General features: G+C 40.0%; 1 protein-coding gene across 2 annotated transcripts in view; it reads right to left on the reverse strand.

The window, feature by feature from the left end:
• LOC110512119 (uncharacterized) overlaps nt 1–18,651 on the reverse strand; it is a 24,535-nt gene extending 5,884 nt beyond the window's left edge. Inside the window, exons 1-3 of one of the 2 annotated variants that reach the window (XM_090205149.1) lie at nt 18,514–18,651; nt 921–1,273; nt 302–463 (exon numbers count right to left, since the gene is read on the reverse strand). The gene's annotated coding sequence lies outside the window, so the exon portion shown is untranslated. Of the gene's footprint in view, nt 1–301; nt 464–920; nt 1,274–13,623; nt 13,961–18,513 lie in introns of those variants that run through there. The other variant, XM_090205148.1, reaches the window with a different exon arrangement.
• Nucleotides 18,652–20,930: the final 2,279 nt, after the last annotated feature.

A 20,930-nucleotide genomic window follows, 5' to 3' on the forward strand; every position in this document is an offset into this window, starting at 1 on the left:
GGCAACATGTGAAGAGTGGCCTATGTCATAAACCTTCATAACGCTAGAAAGTGCTGACAATGGCAGCCATCTTGGTCAGGGATAAGTTCTATGTCACTCTATGAGTACACAAAGAAGTGGATGTCCTTTAGACCAAGATGACCATAATTCATGGGTTTATAAATATCTAATAAAACGGACATGCTTGATAGTAAGCCTCATCCCCATAGTATATCAGACATTGACCTCTAAACAATAAAGAGCTTATTTTCAATGCATCTGCATTGTGTTGTGGTTGCATTTGCAGTGTGTTTTGGTTTACCCAAGAAGTTCCATGTTGACCAGGGCCCCCGGTTCTCCTCTGGCCCCCTGGGTCTCCTCTGACCTTCTGGTGGCTGAGCTGGCCCTGGGAAGAGTCTGGCTTCTGGCACCTGAGCCTGACCTCTGGGGCCTTGGGATAGAGTGGTCCTGAAGAGACAGAGGTCTGAAGGAAGGAGAGAAACAGGTGTAAAGCTTTCAAAGCAGAGATAGTATCACTCTACACAGTATCTCTCGTAAATACTACACTGTACTATAAACACAGTCCGAGTAGTCATGCATGTTTTGATGTCCATATAAATGCAGTGTACTAAGTAGACCAGGGCAATAGGTTAGTATTCTATTTATCCACTAGATGTGATTAGAAGAGCCTAAAACTACAGTTTGAGGAAAGTAACTTTCTGGGACTGTGTTATCAAGCGTCTCAGAGTAGGAGTTTGATCTAGGATCAGTTTTTCCTTTTAGATCATAATAAATCAGATTATTATGGATAGAGAGGACCTGATCCTAGATTAGCTCTCATACTCTTGATTAACACTGGCCCTGGTCTTGTAGCTCTAAAGCCAACTCTTCAAGGGGACTCTAGGATGGCACTGTACTTGTTTTATTTTTGTTTGAATTACCTGAATGTTGCGCCCTCTTGGCTGGTGTCTCCTTGACTGTCCAGAGGGTTGGTAGGAGAGGGAGAACTAGGGCAGGACACCACTGGAGAGAATTTCACTGGGGAAGGGTGTTTGGCAGGTGACCTGGGGAGAGAGGGCTGTTTAGCAGGAGAGCAAGGCTGAGAGGAACAGTTAACAGGAGAGAGAGGTGGATAGAGGGAGGAGAGTTGGTCAGAGGGTGAGGGGTCAGAGGTGGCTGAGGCATTCCGTTCAGAACGGTCAGTTGGAATTGGCGAGGGAGATGAAGTGCTACTCTCCTTCTTATTTCTTGTCTTCTGCTCCACATCAATTGAATTGGCTTTCTGCCGTTTTTTCTGTTGACAAGAATATGTGTTAGTGCAAAATAATTTTCCCCCAATCCCCAGCCAATGTAGAAAAAAAATGTGTGTTGGGGGGGTCATATTAATAGGAACAGGTAGGCCTAAATTAGAGGAACTTAACTATCTATCCTCAACCTCAAATAACACAGTTTAGACAAGTTACATTGAGTGACATTTGCAAAAGCTGAACTTCATATACATTTCATGTACACTTTTTATGTATTCGTCAATCAGAATGTACTTTTACTTAATTCATCCCACTAGGTCTAAGAGAAAAATACTACTCCAGAATTGAAGTTGTTGTTAATTGATTAAATGACCTGATTTCATACCTTTTTGCACCAGCAGAAACAAGCCATGTCGATAACCAATTAAGACTGATACATATCCACATTAACCCATTTTTCAAATTGGCTTTAAGACCATTGTGATGTCATCGGTCATGTATGACACCACCGTCTGGCAACCCAATCTAGAATTGTTTAAAATATAGAGTTCAATTATCAAATATGTTTTATTGAAAGCAAAGTTCTGCAGTATACATACAATATTGTAGATATGCTCCATTGTTTTCTTGTTCCTTTTTTTACACACAGTTTTTATATATTGTTTAATTGAACATGCCACCACAATAAATGCATTTTAAGTGCCTACGTCTTCCTTGTTTTTTGATAGCTTCCATGTTGTTTGTGGGTTGGTCATCGGTTTATTGAAATGCTAAATGCTTTTTCTCTTATTCACCAGCAGATGGACAAAGGGTTGGTCAAAAGAATGTGAACAGGTGATAGAGATTTTAAACTTCCGACTTCAACTGTATATCGACAGAACTTGAAAGGCCGCTCAGCAAGGAAGAAGACACTGCTCCAAAACCGCCATTAAAAAGCCAGACTACGGTTTGCAACTGCACATGGGGACAAAGATCGTACTTTTTGGAGAAATGTCCTCTGGTCTAATGAAACAAACATACAACTGTTTGGCCATAATGACAATCGTTATGTTTGGAGGAAAAAGGGGGAGGCTTGCAAGGCAAAGAACACAGATAACATGATGCTGCCCCGCCCCGTGCTTCATGGTTGCCGTGCATCATGTTGTGGGTGTGCTTTGCTGCAGGTGGGACTGGTGCACTTCACAAAATAGATGGCATCATGAGGGAGGAAGATTAGGTCGACATATTGAAGCAACATCTCAAGACATCAGTCAGGAAGTTAAAGCTTGGTTGCAAATGGGTCTTCCAAATGGACAATGACCCCAAGTATACTTCCAAAGTTGTGGCAAAATGGCTTAAGGACAACAAAGTCAAGGTATTGGAGTGGCCATCACAAAGCCCTGACCTCAATCCTATAGAAAATTTGTGGGCAGAACTGAAAAAGTGTGTGCGAGTAAGGAGGCCTACAAACCTGAATCAGTTACACCAGCTCTGTCAGGAGCAATGGGCTAAAATTCACCCAACTTATTGTGGGAAGCTTGTGGAAGGCTACCCGGAATGTTTGATTATTATTTTGACATTTCACATTCTTAAAATAAACTGGTGATCCTAACTGACTTAAGACAGGGATTTTTTACTGGGATTAAATGTCAGGAATGGTGAAAAAACTGAGTCTAAATGTATTTGTCTAAGTTGTATGTAAACTTCCGACTTCAACTATATCAATCACATCTTTGCTAATGCTGTTGAACTTTGTTCTAAGCTATATCTGTACCCATTGGATGCAGTGATCACAGTATAGTGGCTATATCCAGGAAACCCAACAGCTGGGCCTAAAATAGTGTATAAGGGATCATACAAAATATTTTGCTGTGACTCTTATGTGGATGATGTTAAAAATATTTGTTGGTCTGATGTGATTAATGATGAGCATCCAGACGCTGCACTTGATGAATTTATGAAATTGCTTCCTATTATTGATAAACATGCACCTGCTAAGAAACTGACTGTTAACACTCCATGGATTGATGAGGAACTGAAAAACTGTATGGTTGAAATGCATGGGGAAAAAGGAGTGGCTAAGTCTGGCTGTACATATGACTGGCTTACTTACTGCAAATTAAGAAATTATGAGACTAAACTCAACAAAAATAAGAAACTTTATTTTGAAGCCAAGATCAATGATATAAAGAATGAAGGAAAAAAACTTTGGAGTACTTTAAATGAAATTATGGGCAGAAAGACAAATTCAACTCCATCTTTCATCGAATCAGATGGCTTGTTCATCACAAAACCATTTGATGTTACAAATTATTTGAATTATTATTTAATTGGCAAAGTGGGCAAACTTAGGCAGAAAATGTCCACGACAAACAGTGAGCAATTATATTCATGCATAAAAAAACTAAGAATGAAAGAAAAGCAGTGCAAATTTGAATTTTGTAAAGTTAGTGTGGGAAAATTATTGTTAACGATCAATAATGACAAACCTCCTGGTATTGACAACTTAGATGGAAAACTACTGAGGATGGTGGCTGACACTATAGCCACTCCTATCTGTCATATTTTTAATATGAGCCTCGAGGAAAGTCTTTGTCCTCGTGCCTGGAGGGAAACCAAAGTAATTCCGCTACCCAAGAGTGGTAAACAGGCCTTTACTGGTTCTAACAGCAGACCTATAAGCTTGCTGCCAGCTCTTAGCAAACTGTTGTAAAAAACTGTGTTTGATCAAATACAATGTTATTTCTCTGTAAACAAATTAACAGACTTCCAGCATGCTTATAGAGAAAGGCACTCAACATGTACTGCACTGACACAAATGACTGATGATTGGTTGAAAGAAATTGCTAATAAGACGATTGTGGGATCTGTCCTGTTATATTTCAGTGCAGCCTTTGATATTATTGACCATAACCTGTTGTTTAGAACTTAAGTGCTATGGCTTTTCAACCTCTGCCATATTGTGAATTCAGAGCTATCTACAGTGCCTTGCGAAAGTATTCGGCCCCCTTGAACTTTGCAAACTTTTGCCACATTACAGACTTCAAACATAAAGATATAAAACTGTATTTTTTTGTGAAGAATCAACAACAAGTGGGACACAATCATGAAGTGGAACGACATTTATTGGATATTTCAAACTTTTTTAACATATCAAAAACTGAAAAATTGGCCGTGCAAAATTATTCAGCCCCTTTACTTTCAGTGCAGCAAACTCACTCCAGAAGTTCAGTGAGGATCTCTGAATGATCCAATGTTGACCTAAATGACTAATGATGATAAATACAATCCACCTGTGTGTAATCAAGTCTCCGTATAAATGCACCTGCACTATGATAGTCTCAGAGGTCCGTTAAAAGCGCAGAGAGCATCATGAAGAACAAGGAACACACCAGGCAGGTCCGAGATACTGTTGTGAAGAAGTTTAAAGCCGGATTTGGATACAAAAATATTTCCCAAGCTTTAAACATCCCAAGGAGCACTGTGCAAGCGATAATATTGAAATGGAAGGAGTATCAGACCACTGCAAATCTACCAAGACCTGGCCGTCCCTCTAAACTTTCAGCTCATACAAGGAGAAGACAGATCAGAGATGCAGCCAAGAGGCCCATGATCACTCTGGATGAACTGCAGAGATCTACAGCTGAGGTGGGAGACTCTGTCCATAGGACAACAATCAGTCGTATATTTCACAAATCTGGCCTTTATGGAAGAGTGGCAAGAAGAAAGCCATTTCTTAAAGATATCCATAAAAAGTGTTGTTTAAAGTTTGCCACAAGCCACCTGGGAGACACACCAAACATGTGGAAGAAGGTGCTCTGGTCAGATGAAACCAAAATTGAATTTTTTGGCAACAATGCAAAACGTTATGTTTGGCGTAAAAGCAACACAGCTGAACACACCATCCCCACTGTCAAACATGGTGGTGGCAGAATCATGGTTTGGGCCTGTTTTTCTTCAGCAGGGACAGGGAAGATGGTTAAAATTGATGGGAAGATGGATGGAGCCAAATACAGGACCATTCTGGAAGAAAACCTGATGGAGTCTGCAAAAGACCTGAGACTGGGACAGAGATTTGTCTTCCAACAAGACAATGATCCAAAACATAAAGCAAAATCTACAATGGAATGGTTCAAAAATAAACATATCCAGGTGTTAGAATGGCCAAGTCAAAGTCCAGACCTGAATCCAATCGAGAATCTGTGGAAAGAACTGAAAACTGCTGTTCACAAATGCTCTCCATCCAACCTCACTGAGCTCGAGCTGTTTTGCAAGGAGGAATGGGAAAAAAAATTCAGTCTCTCAATGTGCAAAACTGATAGAGACATACCCCAAGCGACTTACAGCTGTAATCGCAGCATTAACAATATGAAAAACCCAGGTGGAGCGCACTCGCCCCCTGTTGGATTTTTGAAGTGTTACAATTGGCAATTGCCATATGGCATTTGCCAAATACTTTGCACGAATCAACGCCGCTTTGGGTGGTATTGGACATCGTGTATATCTTGCCATTCATTTTTGTACAATTCAGGGGGGTATTCCCTTACTTAAGTATTAACTTAAGGGGGCTGAATAATTTTGCACGCCCAATTTTTCAGTTTTTGATTTGTTAAAAAAGTTTGAAATATCCAATAAATGTTGTTCCACTTCATGATTGTGTCCCACTTGTTGTTGATTCTTCACAAAAAAATACAGTTTTATATCTTTATGTTTGAAGCCTGAAATGTGGCAAAAGGTCGCAAAGTTCAAGGGGGCCGAATACTTTCGCAAGGCACTGTATCTAATAGAACTCAACAGGTTTTCTTTAATGGAAGCGTCTCTAATGTCAAACATGTAAAGTGTGGTGTACCGCAGGGCAGCTCTCTAGGCCCTCTACTCTTTTCTATTTTTACCAATGACCTGCAACTGGCATCAAACAAACCATGTATGCTGATGATTCAACCATATATGCATCAGCAACCACAGCTAATGAAGTCACTGAAACCCTTAACAAAGAGTTGCAGTCTGTTTTGGAATGGGTGGCCAGTAATAAACTGGTCCTGAACATCTTTAAAACTAAGAGCATTGTATTTGGTACAAATCATTCCTTAAGTGCTAGACCTCAGCTGAAACTGGTAATGAATGGTGTGGCGGTTGAACAAGTTGAGTAGACTAAATTACTTGGCGTTACCTTAGATTGTAAACTGCCATGGTCAAAACATATAGATTCCATGGTTTCAAAGATGGGGAGAGAGAATAAAGAGATGCTCTGCTTTTTTGAAACCACACTCCAAAAAGCAAGTTCTGCAGGCTCTAGTTTAGTCTAATCTTCATTATTGTCCAGTCGTGTGGTTGATGCTGCAAAGAAAGACCTAGTTAGCAGCTGGCCCAGAACAGAGCGGCACATTTTGCTCTTAATTGTAATCAGAGGGCTGATATAAATAACATGCATGCCAGTCTCTCTTGGCTAAGAGTTGAAGAGAGACTGACTGCATCACTTCTTCTTTTTATAAGAAACGTGTTGAAAATCCCAAATTGTTTGCATAGTCAACTTACACACAGCTCTGACACACACACTCTTAACCCACCAGACATGCCTCCAGGGATCTTTTCATAGTCCCCAAATCCAGAACAAATTCAAGAAAACGTACAGTATTACATAGAAACCTTATTGCATGGAACTTCCTTCCATCTCATACTGACTGCTCAGATAAACAGCAAACCTGGTTTCAAAAAACAGATATAGCAACACCTCGTGGCACAACGCCTCTTGACCTAGATAGTTTGTGTGTATGCATTGATATGTAGGCTATGTGTGCCTTTTTTTTTTATAAATGTATGCAGTTCTGTCCTTGAGCTGTTGATGTCTAATGATGTTCTGCATTATGTCATTCTGTATTATGTTTTGTTTGGACCCCAGGAAGAGTAGCTGCTGCTTTTGCAACAGCTAATGGGGATCCTAATAAAATACCAAATAATCACCCACCATAATAATAGATTATTACGTTGCTTGTGAGCTCAATAGGTTATTATATATGTTTTCAAAAAAAGAGTGTGGATCATCATTATTTGGCCCACATAGATTAGTTAGCCAGATCTGTTTTTGGTCCAATAGCATATTTTAAAAAATCAATATATTCCTTGCGGATCTGTTTGCACAGTTTGCAGAATTGGATCAAAATTAGTATTAATTAGTTTAATCACCCCTTTTGAGTATCTTTGACAATGACAAAAATATATTTCTCCTTCACAGTCCTTTTTCCACCCAACCTCATCTATATTTGTAGAATGAGTTTCCTGTAAACAATAGATATTATATTCTTTCTCTTTTAGCCATGTAAAAATTGATATTTTTTTATGATCTGCTAAGCCATTACAATTATTAAATACTTTTTAATTCAATAAATTCATTAAGTAAACTGATATTCCAAATCACATGGAAACCACATTTGATACCATTCCATTTATTCCATTCTAGCCATTATAATGAGCCGTCCTCCCCTCAGCAGCCTCCACTGATGTATATGTTGGGTTTCTTTAATGTCCTCGAGTATGGTCAGTTCTCTTGAGATCATTGTTGATCTCTCATTATTAGTGGTAGGGGTTGGTCTCTTCTTAATAGTTTTCCCTTGGTGCGCCAAGTTACAGAGTTAATTGTTACATGATTCATTTAAATCACTTTATCAATTAAACATAGTTAATTGATTTGATAAGATAACAGTCATCGCATTAATGGTAGTCATGTCACGATATCAGGCATATAATACTCCAAATGGTCAAAATGTCCACTTGTCACATATGATCATAGGAAGTCAGGTTCTGAAGACAAAAGTCAGTGAAACATGTCCAGATGGCCTATATAATGACTATAAATGTCAATATGTTAAGTCCTGGGCATGCTGTTACATTGCTGAAATGCAATGTAACAGTAATGTAACTGCCCAATTGTCTGGCTTGTTGAACTCTGTACGTGGTTTCTCTTTCGCTCGTTGGTGTTGAATTCAGCCTGCTCATTTGGTGATGGTAAATCACTGCATAAATATATTGGAAATGGACAGTGTCCATTGGCCACATGATATATTGCCAGTGCAAATAGTTGCAGTATTAAATGTTGGCACTGGCCATATATCATATGAACACTGTTCATTGACAATTTATTAAAATGGGCATTTACGAACATGAATTGGACATACAGTTAAAGGGATTAAACAAATAAAGTCCGCTACTGGGACACTACTGTATATGATATATTGCAACTTCATACTTCCCTTTTAGGATATGAAAGGCACCTCGTACTCATTATATCGATAGCCAAGATGGTGCCGACAGAGATGGTCGCCCCGCTTCAGGTCCTTAGGAAACTATGCAGTAATTTGTTTTTTTCATGTATTATTTGATTATTTATTTATTTATTGTTAGCAAAGAAAATCTCAAGTGTTATTACATACAGCCGGGAAGAACTATTGGATATAAAAGCGACATCAAATTCCCAACATTACGACCAGGAATATAACTTTCCCGAAGCGGATCCTTTGTTCGGACCTCCATCCTTGACATGGGTTCTTATCCCAGAGGCCGATCCAAAAAAAAGCGGTCGCCGCAGGAGAGGCAGACGGAGCGGCCTACTGGTCAGACTTAGAAGGCGAGCACACCATCCCCCGCTTCCGAGCATATTGTTCGCCAATGTCCAATCTCTGGACAACAAGGTGGACGAAATTAGAGCACGAGTTGCCTTCCAGAGAGACATCAGAGATTGTAACATTATCTGTTTCACGGAAACATGGCTCGCTCAGGAAAGGTTGTCAGAGTCGGTACACCCACCCGGTTTCTTCACCCATCACACCAACAGAAACAAACAACTATCTGGTAAGAAGAAATGCGGGGGTGTATGCCTTTATGATTAACAACTCATGATGTGATCATAACAGCATACAGGATCTCAAGTCCTTTTGGTCACCTGACCTAGAATTCCTTACATTCAAATGCTGACCGCATCATCTACCAAGAGAATTCTCTTTGATTAAAGTCACAGCCCCCCCCCCCCTCCCCCTGAGAACAAGGCTTCCTAAATTCTATCAGCATATCAGTATAGAGGCCTCCCGGGTGGCGCAGTGGTCAAGGAGACTCTGTGCCACCAGAGACTATGGGTTTGTGCCCAGGCTCTGTTGTAACCGGCAGCGACCGGGAGGTCCGTGGGGCGACGCACAATTGGCCTAGCATCGTCCGGGTTAGGGAGGGTTTGGCTGGTTGGGATATCCTTGTCTCATCGCGCACCAGCGACTCCTGTGGCGGGCCGGGCGCAGTGCGCGCTAACCAAGGTTGCTAGGTGCACGGTGTTTCCTCCGACACATTGATGCGGCTGGCTTCCGGGTTGGATGCTCGCTGTGTTAAGAAGCAGTGCGGCTTGGTTGGGTTGTGTATCGGAGGACGCATGACTTTCAACATTCGTCTCTCCCGAGCCCATATGGGAGTTGTAGCGATGAGACAAGGTAGTAGCTACTAACAATTGGATACCACGAAATTGGGGAGAAAAAGGGATAAAAAAAATAAAATAAAATAAAAAGCATATCAGTATAGAGACGAAGTAGAGTTGCGGCTCAACGGCTCAAACAAGAGACATATGTGGCAGGGTCTACAGTCAAGCAAAAATTACAAAAAGAAAACCAGCCCCGTCCCGGACATCAAAGTCTTGCTCACAGACAAATTAAACAACTTCTTAGCTCGCTTTGAGGACAATACGGTGCCACTGACACGGCCCGCTACCAAAGTCTGTGGGCTCTCCTTCACCGTGGACAACGTGAGTAAAACATTTAAACGTATTAACCCTCGCAAGGCTGCCGGCCCAGACGGCATCCCTAGCCCTGTGCTCAGAGCATGCGCTGACCAGCTGGTTGGTTTGTTACCAGACATATTCATTAAATCCTTATCCCAGTCTGCTGTGCCCACATGCTTCAAGATGGCCACCATTGTTCCTGTTCCCAAGCTAAGGTAACTGAGATACCTTAACTGAGATACCTGCCCCCTATCGCCCAGTAGCCCTCACTTCACTTGTCATCATGAAGTGCTTTGAGCGACTAGTCAAGGATCATATCACCTCCACCCTACTTGATACCCTAGACCCACTCCAATTTGCTTACCGCCCCAATAGGTCCTCAGACGAAACAATCGCCATCACACTGCCCTATCCCACCTGGACAAGAGGAATACCTATGTAAGAATGCTGTTCATTGACTACAGCTCAGCATTTAACACTATAGTACCCTCCAAACTCGTCATTAAGATCCCTGGGTCTCGACCCCACCCTGTAAATACTGGGTCCTGGACTTTCTGGACTTTCTGACGGGCCGCCCCCAGGTGGTGATGGTAGGAAACATCTCCACCTCGCTGATCCTCAACACTGGGGCCCCACAAGGGTGCGTTTTCAGCCCTCTCCTGTACTCCCTGTTCACCCATTACTGCGTGGCCATTCACGCCTCCAACTCAATCATCAAGTTTGCAGACAACACTACAGTGGTAGGCTTGATTACCAACAACAACGAGACTGCCTACAGGGAGGAGGTGAGGCCCCTTGGAGTGTGGTGTCAGAAAAATAACCTCTCACTCAAAGGAGATGATTGTGGACTTCAAGAAACAGCAGAAGGTGCATCCCCCCATTCACATCGATGGGGCAGTAATGGAGAAAGTGGAAAGTTTCAAGTTCCTCGGCATACACATCACAGACAGCGTGGTGAAGAAAGTGCAACAAGAAAGAAATTTGGCTTCTCACCTAAAACACTCACTAACGTTTACAGATGCACAATCTAGAGCATCCTGTCGGGCTGTATCACCTGGTACGGCAGCTGCTCCACCCACAACTGCGAGGCTCTCCAGAGGGTAGTGCGGTCTGCACAACGCATCACTGGGGGCAAACTACCTGCCCGCCAGGGCACCTACACCACCCGATGTCACAGGAAGGCCAAAAAGATCATCAAGGCCAACAACCACCCGAGCCACTGCCTGTTCACCCCGCTATCATCCATTAGGCAAGGTCAGTACAGGTGCATCAAAACTGGGACCAAGAGACTGAAAAACAGCTTCTATCTCAAGGCCATCAGACTGTTAAACAGCCATCATCACTAACATAGAGTGGCTGCTGCCAACATACAGACTCAAATCTCTTGCCAGTTTAATAAATGTAATAAATAGATTTAATAAAGGTATCACTCGCCACTTTAAATAACGGCCCTTCAATAATGTCAACATATCCTACATTACGCATCTCATATGTATATACTGTATTCTATACCATCTACTGCATCTTGCCTATGCAGCATGGCCATCGCTCATCCATATGTACATATTCTTATTCATCCCTTTACATTTGTGTGTATAAGGTAGTTGTTGTGAATTTGTTAGATTACTTGGTAGATTTTACTACACTGTCGGAACTAGAAGCACAAGCATTTCGCTACACTCTCATTAACATCTGCTAACCATATGTATGTGACCAATAAAATGTGATTTGATTTGATATCTGGTGGGGTACCAGTGCCCCTGAACAAGTGGCAAAAGGAATGTGTAAATAGCATGCATGGAAGCAGAGTTAGGGCATAACATGTGAACCAATGTTATCCTAAGGGAGAATCTCTGTGTGCAAAGCTGTCATCAAGTCAAAGGGTGGCTATTTAAAGAATCTCAAATATAAAATATATTTTGATTTGTTTAACACTTTTTTGGTCACTATATGATTGCATATGTGTTATTTCATAGTTTTGATGTCTTCACTATTATTCTACAATGTAGAAAATAGTAAAAATAAAGAAAAACCATTGAATGAGTAGGTGTTCTAAAACCTTTGACCGGTAGTGTATGTCATTAAGTCAAAAAATTGTTGTAGCAAACGCAGATTACTCCTTCAACCTAATTTGAACCAATTTGGAATTGTGATATCGACTCAGTCACATCCCCTTCATTTTTTTCCAACTATTACATGAAAAACATCCACTCTTTATATTCTATTCTTAACACTACAGCCAACAGTAGTTACATTTTATTACTGATGCATAAATGTCAACTGGCATTTGGATTGTCAATGTTTTTTTACTTTAACTTTTTGCCTTTATGAATTGTTCAAACTAAATTTTTCATTCTCCATGTTATTGATTTTTTTTCTATTAATTTACAGTTAATAAGTTTAAACAACAATCTTTACATGAACAATTTTAAAAAATACATTCTGTGAGTTAAATATGAAATAGTTGTATCTCTGTGTTTATTCTGTAGTCTAGGTTCAATCTTCATGTAGGTTCAATCTAATAGGGAGAAATGTGTCATTTATTTCTATTTCATTGATATTAATTTTAGCAAGACCACACAGTGTGTAGGCTATATTCCTTCTCATTTAAATCCATAGGACATTCTATCTCTGGGTCCCTATTCACATGTAGGCACAAGACCTCTATCGGTAAACATTAGTAATACATAGTAGTAAAGATGACCTACCAGTTACATGCAGATCCACACTTGTTTCTCATGTATAATATACTTTTCTGTGATTGTACATAGGTCATGTTTAATGCCTATTTCACAATAGTTTATGGCTCCTTCATGTAGATGAAAAGAATAGAAAAGTATTGCCAAATAATGTCTTCAGTGTCAAGCAGAAAACCACTTCACATAAACTTTGACATTAGATTAAGATCAGCCCAGTGTTTCCCAACCCTGGTCCTCGAGTACCCACAACAGGACTTGTTGTGTGGGTCGCTATGTCAACTTCCTGGTCATCTAACAATAGATGTTGTGGTTGGAAACAACATCCTGTACCTCACAATGGGGAAGAAAACAGTGTCTTTGAGAAGACCTATGTGTAAGAGATATGTGGACTAATAACAACAAGATAAGGCATGTAAAATAAACTGTCTGTAAAATGTAACTCAGCAAAAAAGAAACGTCCTCTCACTGTCAACTGCGTTTATTTTCAGCAAACTTAACATGTGTAAATATTTGTATGAACATAACAAGATTCAACAACTGAGACATAAACTGAATAAGTTCCACAGACTTGTGACTAGCAGACATGGAATAATGTGTCCCTGAACAAAGGTCAAAATCAAAAGTAACAGTCAGAATCTGGTGTACTGCATTAATTCTTGCTTCTACTTGAGACGCATATGTCCCAAGTAGGCACCTGGAAATGCAAATGCGCTACGCTAAATGCTAAATGTACTCGTTAAAACTCAAACCTTGATCAAAATTCACAAGCAGGGTATTGAATTAAAGCTACACTCGTTGTGAACCTAGCCAGCAAGTCAGATTTTTAAAATGCTTTTCGGCGAAAGCATCAGAAGCTATTATCTGATAGCATGCACCCCCCAAAATGCCAGCTCGACACGTAAACAACAGATTTTGCGATAGCCGGCGCTACCCAAAACGCAGAAATAAAATATAAAACATTCATTACCTTAGACGAGCTTCTTTCTTGGCACTCCTATATGCCCCATAAACATCACTATTGGGTCTTTTTTTCGTTTAAATCGGTCCATATATACCCAAAATAGCTTTGTATGGAAGCTGTGTCATTCAGAAAAAATCATCGTTTTTAAACGCTGCGTAATTTTTTAAAATTAAAAAAGTCGACGATAAACTTTCACAAAACACTTCGAAATCCTTTTGTAATCCAACTTTAGGTATTAGTAAACGTTTATAATCTATCAAAATGATTACAGGGCGATGTCTCTTCAATAGGTCCTCACTTCAAAAACAATGCCATCTGATCTCTCCCTAAACTGCATCCGGGTGAAGACTGGAAAACTGGAGGTCAGACAGATGTATTTTCCAACAATTAATTCAATTGAAAATTAGTACAATGGCGCCATCGTGCGGAATTTGTATGAGGTGCAGGCAAATTCCCGTTAAATTCTGTTCTCTTTTAACAACTGGTGGAAGTGACTTATGGAAATTATTTTTTGCTTTCAGAGAGCAGTTTTTCTTGCGTTTTTCAATGAAACACACGCTCTGTTATAGTCACAGCCGTGATTTAACCAGTTTTAGAAACTTCAGAGTGTTTTCTATCCACACATACTAATCATATGCATATACTATATTCCTGGCATGAGTAGCAGGACGCTGAAAAGTTGCGCGATTTTTAACAGAATGTTCAAAAAAGGAGGGGGTAGGATGAAGAGGCAAGTACTGCAATGTATCTCCTCCTCATGGACTGCACCAGCTTTCCCAGTTCTTGCTGTGAGATGTTACCCCAATCTTCCACCAAGGCACCTGCAAGTTCCTGGACATTTCTGGTGGGAATGCCCTAGCCCTCACCCTCCGATCCAACAGGTCCCAGACGTGCTCAATGGGATTGAGATCTGGGCTCTTCGCTGGCCATGGCAGAACACTGACAGTAGTATGCAGTATGGCTGGTGGCATTTTCATGCTGGAGATTCATGTCAGGATGAGCCTGCAGGAAGGGTACCAAATGAGGGAGGAGGATGTCTTCCCTGTAACGCACAGCATTGAGATTGCCTGCAATGACAATAAGCTCAGTCCGATGATGCTGTGACACACCGCCCCAGACCATGACGGACCCTCCACCTCCAAATCGATCCCGCTCCAGAGTACAGGCCTCGGTGTAACGCTCATTCCTTCGACGATAAACACGATTCCGACCATCGCCCCTGGTGAGACAAAATCGCAACTCGTCAGTGAAGAGCACTTTTAGCCAGTCCTGTCTGGTCCAGCAACGGTGGGTTTGTACCCAATTGGTGATGTTGTTTCAGGTGATGTCTGGTGAGGACCTGCCTTACAACAGGCCTACAAGCCCTCAGTCCAGTCTCTCTCAGCCTATTTGCGGATAGTCTGAGCACTGATGGAGGGATTGTGTGTTCCTGGTGTAACTCGGGCAGTTGTTGTTGCCATCCTGTACATGTCCCGCAGGTGTGATGTTCGGATGTACCGATCCTGTGCAGGTGTTGTTACACGTGGTCTGCCACTGCGAGGACGATCAGCTGTCCGTCCTGTCTCCCTGTAGAGCTGTCTTAGGCGTCTCACAGTACGGACATTGCAATTTATTAGTCCTCATTCCTCCTTGCAGCATGCCTAAGGCACGTTCACGCAGATGAGCAGGGACCCTGGGCATCTTTCTTTTGGTGTTTTTCAGTCAGTAGAAAGGCCTCTTTAGTGTCCTAAGTTTTCATAACTATGACCTTAATTGCCTACCATTTGTAAGCTGTTAGTATCTTAACAACCGTTCCACAGGTGCATGTTCATTAATTGTTTATGGTTCATTGACAAGCATGAGAAACAGTGTTTAAACCCTTTACAATGAAGATCTGTGAAGTTATTTGGATTTTTACGAATTATCTTTGAAAGACAGGGTCCTGAAAAAGGGACGTTTCTTTTTTTGCTGAGTTTATAAGGAATTTGAAAGGATTTTTACTTTTACTTCTGATACTTAAATATATTTGAGCAATTACATTTACATTTGATACTTAAGTATATTTAAAACCAAATACTTTTAGACTTTTAATCAAATAGGATTTTACTTGGTGACTTTCATTTTTACTTGAATCATTTTCTATTAAGGTATCTTTACTTTCACTGAAATATAATTGGGTACTTTTTCCACCACTGATCTGTGCTACAAAATGAGTGACAACAAGTTACAAAACCTGGACAGATAATTTCAAGTCATCAGTCTCAAGTCAAAGTCTAGAAACAGCAGGGGTTAAAACTGTAGAAACCAGTTCCTATATTTGAATACTAAAATAGGAATTTTTCAAACAAAGCTATGCTACATTTTTATCTCTGGGACCCTCAGGATGACACACGGAGCAAGATTAATGTATAAAACTAGTTGCTATGATAAAAGGTTTTTTGTTGTTGTGCACTCTCCTCAAACAATAGCATGTTATTTTTTTCCCTGTAATAGCTACTGTAAATTGGACAGTGCAGTTAAATTAATAATAATTGAAGCTTTCTACACATATAAGACTGGACTATGTTCTGGAAAGTTGGATTTTATGTACAACGTCATTCTAGTCACATTAGCGCACGTTAGCAACAACCGTCCCGGTATAGGGACACCGATCCCGTAGAGGTTTTTGACCAGCATGGCTACCACAGCATTCTGCAGCGATACGTCATCCCATCTGGTTGTACTTAGTGGGACTATCATTTGTTTTTCAACAGGACAATGACCCAACACACCTCCATGCTTTGTAAGGGCTATTTCACTAAGAAGGAAAGTGATGGAGTGCTGCATCAGATGACCTGGCCTCCACAATCACCCAACCTCAACCCAATTGAGATGGTTTGGGATGAGTTGGACCGCAGAGTGAAGGAAAAGCAGCCAACAAGTGCTCAGCATATGTGGGAACTGCTTCAAGGCTGTTGGAAAGGCATTCCAGGGGAAGCTGGTTGAGAGAATACCAAGCGTGTGCAAAACTGTCGTCAAGGCAAAGGGTGGCTAATCTCAAATAGAAAATAACACTTTTAACACTTTTTTGTTGCTACATGATTCCATATGTGTTATTTCATCGTTTTGATGTCTTCACTATTATTCTACGATGTAGAAAATAGTAAACATAAAGTAAAAACCCTTCAATGAGCAGGTGTGTCCAGACTGTATTTACATATAAATATATACATTTACAAAAAAAGTATATGGGGAATTGAAAATGCTGCAGACAATTACCTTGATGGAAGCTACAATATATCTGCAATGTTAAAGCTAATCTATCCCCCAATTATTTTTAAAGATATGTGTGACATGTTGGGGGGGGTCAAAGAAGCCAACATCCTGTTGACACCACCCTGTTATATACTCGGCGGTTGGAAATGTGTGTTTCACACATTCATGGTAAACCTACGCACAAAAGTACAATTATAGTCTGCAAGGATGAGTTACGATACACACTGTACAGTCACATTTCTCATAATCATTTCCATTTCTCAGTAGTTACAGTAACTTCAAAATTAAGTTTGTGAGATGCTTTCAGTAGTCAAAAGCGGTCTAATGTTGAGTAGTAGTACTACATTAGGAAATAGTGTTTTAGTGTGGATGACAAGTACAACACCGTATGCAAACTGACATGGGTTAATTGGCAGCACTGACACATGTGACTTGTTGTCATTCCACCATATTCCCAGTCTACTTCTGACCCCAGCCTGTGAAAGACAAATATAAATAAATCTGTAATGCAGTATATGATATCACATATATCACAATTTATATATACTGAATATAAAATATAAATGTAACTATTTCAAATATTATGCTGAATTACAGTTCATATAAGAAAACCAGTCAATGTAAATAAATTCATTAACCCCTAATCTATGGATTTCGCATGACTGGGCAGGCGTGCAGTCATGGGTCGGTCTTGGAAAACTCATCCACTTGGGAGCCAGGCCCAGCCAATCAGAATGAGTTTTCCCCCCACAAAAGGGCTTTATTACAGACAGAAATACTCCTCAGCACTCCCCCGCAGGTGAAGAAGCCGGATCTGGAGGTGCTGATTACCACAAGTGTTATCATCTTTAAGAGAGTGCTTCATCTTGAGTGTACTATCTTACAAAGAGTGTTTTCGTCACGTGTGTTATCCTAAGGAGTGTTCAAATACGAGTTTTCTATCTTACAAGTGTGAATATACTTTAAAGTTTGCATGTTTTCTCCTAGAAGTGCTTTACATGCCAGGCTATGTTCTTATACATATTCTCGTCCTGGTGCTAATTCATTGTGTGTGCTCTGTAGACCCTAGTCCTAGCCGGTGGGGGGATACTAGTGACTCTTTATAAATTGTAATGTATTGCTCTTGTTGTAATAAACCATGGCCCTTTTGTTAAACCTATTGATGTCAATTATTTGACGTACATGTGTTTAACTTGTCCTCAGGACCTCCCACAAAAAGGTGGCGTTGTACAGTTCACGCAATCATACACAGCATTCCATGTGTTGCTTTTAACCACCTCATAAGATTGAATTATAAAAATTGTACAAATTAAACTATAGATATATATGAAATAATGACACAATAATGATGAGAGATTTGTTCAACATAACCCAACATGTCTTTAGGCAACATGTCTTTAGGCAACATGTCTTTAGGCAACTGCATATTTGATTAGGTATACATTTTAAAATAAAATAAAATATTTGCGTAAGAATGGAGCAGAGTAGTTGAAGATAGTTACAAAATATACAAATACATACTTTGTATTTATTTAATCATATACAGAATTAAACTTTATTAATCATGAATAAGCAGTGGTCAAACCCCAATTCTTCCAAATAAATCCAGAACAACATGTGCATGCAACAAGTACATAAAACATGTTAGTCAAAAAGCCATACCTTTTCATTTGTAGATCCAACAGGCACCGATAGAGGAGTGCAGGGCAGCCATAGCAAAGATGACATAAAGGGGACAGACAATATAGCCACCATCACTGATCATAGTAAAGGGTAGCTAAAGACAGGAAGAGCATCAATAGACTGAGAAGGGGAAGGTGTCTTTGACCCCCTGGATTGATCTGTTTCAAGGAAATACACTGAATACACAATTGAATTGATTGTCTTGTCTCATAAAGCTATTCATAGAAATAGTGTGAAAGCTTAAAGGTCCAGTGCAGCTGTTTTTATCTCAATATCAAATCATTCCTGGGTAACAATTAAGTACCTTACTGTGATTTTTTTGTCCATTAAAATGGACAAAAATAATTTAAAAAAATAGCTACTTCGCAAAGGGCAATTTCTCAAGCAAGGATTTTGCTAGGAATGTCTAGGAGTGGGGAAGAGATCTGAAAATTGCGCATTTTGTTGTGTTACAGCCTGAATTCAAAATTGATGAAATATTTGTTTAAATCTGACTCATCTACACACAATAACCCATAATAACAAAGTGAAAACATGTTTTTAGAAATGTTTGCAAATACATTGAAAAATAAATACAGAAATATCTCATTGACATAGTCTCTAAGAGCTTTCCACACCGATTGTGCAACATTTGCCCATTATTCTTAAAAAAATTATTCAAGCTCTGTCAAATTGATTGTTGATCATTACTAGACAACCATTTTCAGGTCTTGCAATATGTATTTTTAAGTAGATTGAAGTCAAAACTGTAACTCGGCCACTCAGGAACATTCACTGTCTTCTTGGCAAACAACTCCAGTGTAGATTTGGCCCTGTGTTTAAGATTATTGTCCTGCTGAAAGGTGAATTAATCTCCCAATGTCTGGTGGAAAGCAGAATTAACCAGATTTTCCTTTAGGATTTTGCCTGTGATTAGCTCCTTTTTTATCCTGAATAACTGCCGAGTCCTTAACGATTACAACATCTGCTAACCATGTGTACCTGACCAATAAAATTTGATTTGCCATAATATGATGCAACTACCACTATGATTGAAAATATAGAGAGTGGTACTCAGTAATGTGTTGTATTGGATTTGCCCAAAACATAACACTTTATATTAAGTTAATTGCTTTGCCACATTTTTTGCAGTTTTACTTTTGGAATATTTCTATTCTGTACAGGCTTCATTTTCACTCTTGTCAATTGGGTTAGTATTGTGGAGTAACTACAATGTTGTTGATCCATAATCAGTTTTCTTCTATCATAGCCATTAAACTCTGTAACTTTTAGTCAACATTGACCTCATGGTGACATACCTGAGTGGTTTCCTTTATCAGGACAAGACCCAGATGCAGACAGTTTGAATCACAGATGTTTATTACAAAACAAGGGGCAGGGAAAAGGTAAGTAAAGGCAAGCAAAGAGTTGTAAATCCAAATCAGAGTAAGGCAGGTACAGGATGGCAGACAGGATCAGGACCGGCAGAAAGGTCAGAGCTGGGAAGACTAAGAAGAACTACTGCACAGGAAACACGCTGCTAGGACTTGACGGGACACAACGAACAGGCAACAGACAAACAGAAAAAGCAGGTATAAATACACAGGAGATAATGGGGGACAAAAAGTGAGAGACCTGGTGGGGGGTGAAGCTAAGCATCACAGGTGAAACAGATCAGGGTGTGACATCCTTCCCCTTCGGCAACTGCGTAAGGAAGGACAGCTTTACCTTTGTAGTGACTGGGTGTATTGATACCCCACCCAAAGTGTAATTAATAACTGCTCTAAGGGATATTCAATGTCTACCAATAGGTGCCATTCTTTGCGAGGCATTGGAATACCTCCCTGGTCTTTGTAGTTGAACATATTTGAAATTCACTGCTCGACTGAGGGACCTTACAGAGATGAGGTATTCATTCAAAAATCAGAGCGAGTCCATGCATCTTATTATGTGGCTTGTTAAGCACATTTTTACTCCTGAACTTATTTAAGCTTGCTATAACAAAGGAATTTAATACTTATTAACTCAAGACATTTCAGCTTTTCATTTTTTGTTAATTTGTAAAAATGTCTAAAAACAATACCGCTTTGGCATTATGGGTGGTTGTGTGTAGGCCAGTGACCAAAACAAATCTATATTTAACCTATTTTAATTCAGGCTGTAACACAACAAAATGAGTTTAAAAATATCAAGGGGTGTGAATACTTTGAAGGCACTGTATATACAGTAGGCCTACTAGTGATTGCCATTGGCAGTAGAACAAAAATATAGCAAGCCAAAGTTGCCTAATAAGTAAAGTGCTCTGTGCATTCTCAGATCACCTTGTCAACAACATATCAACAATGTGCTAACAAAAACAAAAATCATCAACGTCAACATCAACATCTCTAGCCACTTTAATAATTAATAATTGGATG

This window comes from Oncorhynchus mykiss, chromosome 17, assembly GCF_057628025.1.
Source record: "Oncorhynchus mykiss isolate SJ-2025 chromosome 17, ASM5762802v1, whole genome shotgun sequence".
Classification (NCBI taxonomy): domain Eukaryota; kingdom Metazoa; phylum Chordata; class Actinopteri; order Salmoniformes; family Salmonidae; genus Oncorhynchus; species Oncorhynchus mykiss.